Source organism: Gavialis gangeticus, unplaced genomic scaffold, assembly GCF_001723915.1.
Source record: "Gavialis gangeticus isolate Ggan-Ray unplaced genomic scaffold, GavGan_comp1, whole genome shotgun sequence".
Lineage (NCBI taxonomy): Eukaryota > Metazoa > Chordata > Crocodylia > Gavialidae > Gavialis > Gavialis gangeticus.
The window spans coordinates 6,448,895-6,455,642 of record NW_017729009.1 but is presented as its reverse complement, the minus strand read 5'-3'; the positions used below and the strand labels follow the sequence as shown (position 1 = coordinate 6,455,642).

The 6,748-nt window shown below is 46.2% G+C and overlaps 1 long non-coding RNA gene across 1 annotated transcript in view; it reads right to left on the bottom strand.

The window, feature by feature from the left end:
* Positions 1-6,748, bottom strand: part of LOC109292447 — a 24,288-nt gene that overhangs the window by 17,035 nt on the left and 505 nt on the right. The gene's annotated exons all lie outside the window — the stretch shown is intronic.

Sequence of the window (6,748 nt, the reverse complement as noted above, 5' to 3'; positions counted from 1 at the left end):
CCTGGCCCTTAAAAAAAAAAAAACCACCAGAAATCCCAGACTCACCAGCTCCTGTCCAGTGGAGGACAGTCCCTACTGCCCAGCACTTGAGGGCTTCTGGGGGCTCTTCCACGAGCCCCCAGAAGCCCCAAGGCCACTGCAGCAGCCAGTGAATGCAGGGTTTCTTACCTTTCTTTTTAAAAGAGCCAGGAGCTGGGGTGGGCAGGGCAGCCATGGGGAAGGGGCTGGGAGAGCAGATGGGGCTTGGGGGGCTCGTGGCAGAGCCCCCCCATGCAGCGTGGGGCAGTGGGGATTGCCTCCCCCCTCCCCCACCTGGCAGCAGCTAGTGATTGTGGGCTTTTTTTTTTTTTTTAAGCACCAGGAGCTGGGGCAGGCGGGGCAGCCATGGGATGGGGACTGGCAGGGGGAGCAGGCAGGGTATGGGGCCTGGCAGGGGTGTCTCTCTAGAGTGTCAAATTGATGCAGACCTTTTAATTGGTCCCCTTATTCAATTTGGAGATTCAGCCACCAAATCAGGCCAAATCTCCTCCGAATTGAATCAGCACCTGAAGGTTTACACAGCCCTAGTGCATAGCCCATATTTACTGTCGTGGTGCCCTGTCCTTTTATGGCACGTAGCCACTTAAGGGGTTTAATATAGCTGCTTCAGCCTTGAGTAGCAAAACTGAATGTTTATGCTTAGACCTGTGGTTCTCAACCTTCCTGTATTTAAGGCACCCCTCCTTAACTTTCCTGAACATAGCAACACCCCAGCTGAAAACCACTGTTGCACTGCCTCAGTGGCTCTCAACCAGGGCGCTGCTGCTACCACAGCCAGGTGAAACTGGCCCATACACAGCACAAGGGGCAGTTTTATCTGGCTGCGGCAGTGGCTGCCGTACCAAGGTACCCCTGAAAAGGCCGCTCAGCACCTCAGTTGAGAACTGAGGACTTAGAGGCTCACGTTCCCCCACCACCACCACCAGCTGACACGAGGGAAATAACTAGTGTTTGACCAACTTGTATTTTTAGACATACCTCATTTTCCTAGTCTAAAATAGAACATCACCTGAGCTACTGCTCTCCTACAAGCATAACCTTTGTTTCACCTCCCCACCTCAACTCTTTCTTCCTTGTACAACTCTAAAATAAAAATATTGGTCTGCATTTTCAGATTTATTTTGGATGAAATTCTCAATTGCAGACGAAGGGGATGGGATGGTATTAAACAGACGGTGAACAATTTTGTTTGAAGTGTTGGTGAACCCTGGGTTACGGATATTATAATTCTTAGCACATTTTTCTAGCCTAAAGGCAAGGTCCCCAAGCCAAGATCATATGCATGTCAACTCTTCTGGGTACATCTAGGGGAACGATAGTGACAAAAGCCAGTATATCCAACCAAACCCCACTTGCTCCCTCTCCATAGGGAAAATCAGAGCCAGAATGCATTGTCTGGAAGATGCAGACCAGAGTAACAACTCTAAAGATTTATTTCCAGCCACCTTAACCTATAAATAGCAATTCCACCCCCAGAATTGAGGAGTGGGACCTAACATTCTCTGCCCTCTCTCCACATCCCCTTCAGCTACACATGAGAATTACATCCAAAACATTGGTTCGCAGTTACCTAAGCTGCAGGTGAAGAATTGTTTTACTGATGGGATTTTGGTATGCACACTCAAAGTATGCCAAAGGCAGATTTTGTTTCAAACATAGCAACATGAAACATTGCTGTCCTTGTTCCACTTTGTGAAGTGTTGAAATCAAATTTTTAACAATATTTTTCTTGTAACGTAAATTGATCTAGTCATAGCATAGCTTATGCGACTACAGGGAGCGTCCTCAGGGCACCTTTGGCATGTTCTTCCTCCTCTGAGAAGGCTCTACACTGATGCCTTGGTTCATGACTGGTTTCAGCTTGCCACTCCTAAAAGGTTGATAAAACCTGTTCCAGAGCAGTGTTTCTCAACCCATGGGTCGCTACCCAGAAGTGGGTCATAAGAATATCTGAAAGGGTTACAAACAGTCACAGAAAAGTGTGGGAAAGTGCAGGTTTCTCCTTGCAGGTTGGTAGCCTTCCAGCCTGCAAGGAGCTGCTTGGGGTGACTGGAAGCAGGGGGCACCTCATGCATCTGCTGGCATACAACTACATGGCTGGCATACAACCAGGCAGGGTGGTGGAAGCAGCCCCAGCAGCTGGATGCAAGTAAGTTTATGGGGAGTAGCGGCTGGAGGACCAGGACTTGGGGACTGTCTGTGAGGCTGTGCGGGGCAGAGTGTGTGGGTGTGCATCAGGGGTGTGGTAGAGGGGACAGGTGTCTGCCAGCACTGGAGGAAGGTGTCCAGGCACAGGGGCTATAGCAGGGCAGGAGCACACCTCTTCAGTGGGGGAAGGGGGCCCTTCAGGGATGCTTAGGCTGGTGTTGCCAGCTCATGGAGGCGAGGTGGCCAGGAGACGCTGCTGGGGAGGGTGGCTATTAAGGCTGTGCAAAGCATCCGTCCCCGATTTGATCTGGCCCTATTTGGTGGCCAAATCTCCGCATCCCTTTAATCTCTTCAAATTGATTTGGAACCCTCCTGATTTGGACATAGAAAAAACATTTAAAAGCTGTATCTACGTAACTCTAGGTAGCAGGGGCTCTGAACACTGTGGTGCTGGGGCACATGCAGTGTCCCACAGAAGTGTGGGGGGCTCCCCAGTGCGATTGGCAGTAGACCCAGAAGTGGACCAGAAGCACCTGAGGTCCCCCTGTGGCTGAATGCCGAGCCACAGTGGTGTGTGTGTGGTGGGGGGTTACCAACACACTCCCTGGCAGATTATGCTTCTGGTCTACTTCTGGGTTTGCTGCCAAGCACACTAGGGAGCCCCCTTGTGCTCCTGTGGGACACTCCATGTGCCCCAGCATCACAGCGAAGCAATCATGAGCCACACGGCTACCTCAAGGTATGTAAAAAAACAAGCAAACAAACACTTTTAAAGCTGTGCCTGTGTCCGAATCACCGATTCACTGAATCAGCATTGACTCGTCAGATTCGGATTCGACCAAATCGAAATCGGGGACAGTGATCCGAATCAACAGATCAAATTGCTGTCCCCGATTCAGGCCAAATCCAAATCAAATAGGGCCCATTTTGCACAGCCCTAGAAGCTACGGCCAGGCCACCCAGCACAGCATGGGAGCCCCTGCCCAGGGTGGGGGATGCCACAGGCCTCCTCTCTTCCCCCTAGTCCATGACAAGGCCAGACTTGCTCTGTGGCCGCCCACATGAACCAGAACCATCACAACAACTGCTTTCCAGCCCAGGCAGAGAGGAGGCAGCTGGGGCCCCCCCTCTAGCAGGGCTGCGGGTAGGAGGGGCCCAGAGGGCAGCAGGTCAGGAGCAAGGGACACCAGTAGGGCTGGGGGTAGGGCTGTGGCTTGGGACTGAGAGACACTGGCAGGGCCAGGGAGCTGCAAGTTTGGAAATGAGGGGCACCACCAGGGGCTGCAAGTTGAGAATGAGGGGCACAGGCACACAATGGCGAATGTCACTTGGGAGTAACGGAGGGTTTACATACTTATATTGATGTTAATGTTTTCTGGTTGATGTCGATTTTGGTCTTTAAAATTAAGACTGTTGAGCCACTTTAACTTGTAGTATGTAATAAGTATTTTGGGGCCAAAATACTTGTGCGTTTCTTACTAAAACTATTTACTGGGTCAGGACTGATGTTTACAAATGGGTCCTGGGAGAGAAAAGGTTGAGAATCACTGTTCTAGAGCGTCCCATCCCAGAGGATCAATGGCTATGCTCCTTGATACAAATGGGTGGACGTACAGAGCGAGGCCGCAGCAATTTGGGCGAAGCGTTGTTGTGAGAATACTCGCATTCAAATTAACTCAGATGACAAGCAAGAGTTAGCCTTAGCTTTCCCCACTATCCCTCCTTCTTCGCCAGTTACTGGCCTCCGATATTCCTACAATAAGAGGAGGGAATTACCATACAGTGTATCCATGTGAACAAATGCTTACTGAAAACTTTAAAGACAACTCATTTCTTAAGAGCAAACCTAAATAAAGCAATGTAACTTAATATATTTGTTTATACAAACATTAGGGACAATGTTTACATCAACCTACCACTGTCCTTCTGAGCACTGCCCCCTTCTCCTATCTTTTCCTCCCTCTTTCTTTATCCTTTGTATCTAAAATTCCTGTCCATTTAGAACCACCCTCCCACCCCCACTTTCTGCAAGTCCATTCACAGGCAACTGCCAGATGTTATGAAAGCTTATGCCTTTCTAAACAAGTTAGTCAATAAGGTGGTACAGCCCTACCTTCTCATAGTCTGTCTTATGAAAGTGCTCATTTTCTACAACCTAAAATTTTAAGTCGCTAGAAATGTTAATGCCATTCTCCATGCCTAAAACACTAGTCTGGAAGAATGACAACTAGACAATAAGAAAAATCCTTTTCAGAAGGGAATGCAGTGCAAGTTAGCAAGAGAGGTTTTACAAAAAAAAAGTAGTTAGCAATCAGCCAGTATAACATTTGCATTATTACTTTGTGAAGCGTATCAGGAAAGGAAAAGGTTGTGTACATATCAAAAAGCATGAAGAGTTACATCCAGGAACCTCTGTAAAAAAAAAAAAAAAGCTATCAATAGTAGTTACATATTTCATATTGACATACCCTTAAGACATTCTTCTCAGTACTGCTCTAGTTACAGTTTGGAAATCAAATCCATTGACATTTTGTTCCTTGTTTTTACAAAACAGCAGCTTATGTCAGAATTACTTCAGAGTAAAAACCATTCTTTAATAAGATTTTTCAAATTTAACTAAGCAAAATAACTGACAAAATCTTAACATTTCTTTTTAAGAGAAAAACTAGTTATGTTTCACATGTTATTTTGATATATTGATAATCTGATGCAGACAATATTACAAGAGTTAAGTAGTAATTGCAGTTTGTCAGGATCATGCCTACCACTTAATACATTAACCTAATCAAAAAATCAATAGAATTAGACCACATACAAACCTAGGAGTCCTCCTACCAGGCATCAGTTTTAAAATATTTCCCCCCGAGCTCATATAAAACCAAACAAAATGAAAGAAAGAAAAAATTCTTCACCCGCTATAACCTCTCCCCAGTTTAAAGCACTCCAATTTACTCCATATTTAAGGAGATACACTCTTATAGCAAAAAATTCTCATTCAGCTTTTCCCAATGCAATACAAGATCTTCTGCATTGCACAATTGTAATACCTTGAACTAAGGCCCATTTAAATGCAGGACCTGAAACAACCTCCAGTGTCAGACTTTAGTGTCCAGTATCATTTTACATGTTACTAGCCAAGGCGTCATCTTATACACAATGAATATAATCAGGATATTCTTCCTTCTTCCACATCCAGCCAAATTTATAGTCTCACAGAACAAAAATTAAAGCAGTTTTAGGCTTGCAATGTCCCCTCTAGTTCAGAGGTCTTCAAAAAAAAAAAAAAAAAAAAAAAAAGAGACCCACAGCATAAAAGATTAAAGAAAATAATGTTCCATTCCCCTCATGCAAGCTTTCCTTTCTGCTCCTGCTCGCATTTTGTCTCAGCTATATGGTACATGCCACATGATTGCTATGCACAGAAAACAGATTAGCAGACAATGCAAACTTCCAAGTTAATATCCCCAAAGCCAGCATCTACACACACACACACACTGAAAGCAGCACATTAGCCTTTCCTTTATATAGCTTGCTCGACCATAAGCTTTTGGTATCTCTCAAAAATACCTGAGGAGGGGTTCTTCTCCCTCTCCCCATATCTAGCTTCATATTATTGCAGAATTCTGCAGATACTAAACAAATGAACAACAAAATCACAGCAACAAGAGATTGAGGATCTGATTAGACCTCTAAATCTGCACTTAATATTGATTATCAGGAGCTACTGTAAATGTGTAATTAGGCACTTTCTAGGTAAAAAAAACCTGTGGCTAGTTTTAGGTTGTTTTCTCTATATGCAACATTTTACACCAAGGATATCAAGCAGATACACAGCATTAAGTCCTTAAAAAAACCCACCCCCAGAAAACCCATCCTCCACAGACGCACACCCAGCCCTCACACACATTTACGCTACATGCAGCATAGTATAAGCTCTTCTATAAAATTAATCTTTTACCATTAAAAAAAGACAGAACTAAACACAGTCTCCTATTTACTTTGTGCAGCTAAATTCAAACCATCCCATTACTCCTGTGCATTATAAAAAGGTACTAAGGACAAGTCCTCACTCACACAAAATACTTACCTTCACACACTTCTGCCCTGCACACACACTTCATTTGCAGCCTCGCACTGCACCTTAACCAGGACTCTGCATTAACTACCAAACAAATTATCTGAGACACAAAACCCCTTATTATTTTTTGTCGAAAGGGGGGAAAAACCCCAAATCAAGCATCTGCGCGTATATTGTAAATAATTGTCACTGACCGAGGGGGTGGAAAGGCAGCTCAAGCGCACACGTTGCACCGCGGGGTTGCCCACAGGACACATGGGCACAACCAACTTTCAAGCGGACTCGGCACGAAGCCGCCCGGCAGGATGACTCCGGCCCCGGCGCTCGCTCGGCGGCCACAGAAAAACGGAAGCTGGGTCCCGGCCCCGCGGCGGCGAAGGAGAAGTGCCCGAGAGGCGCAGAAACCACCTCAGAGCACCCCTTCCGCCCGCCTGCAGCCTCCCCGGCCCAGGGCACCCCGGGCTTCACCCCCTGCACCGGGAG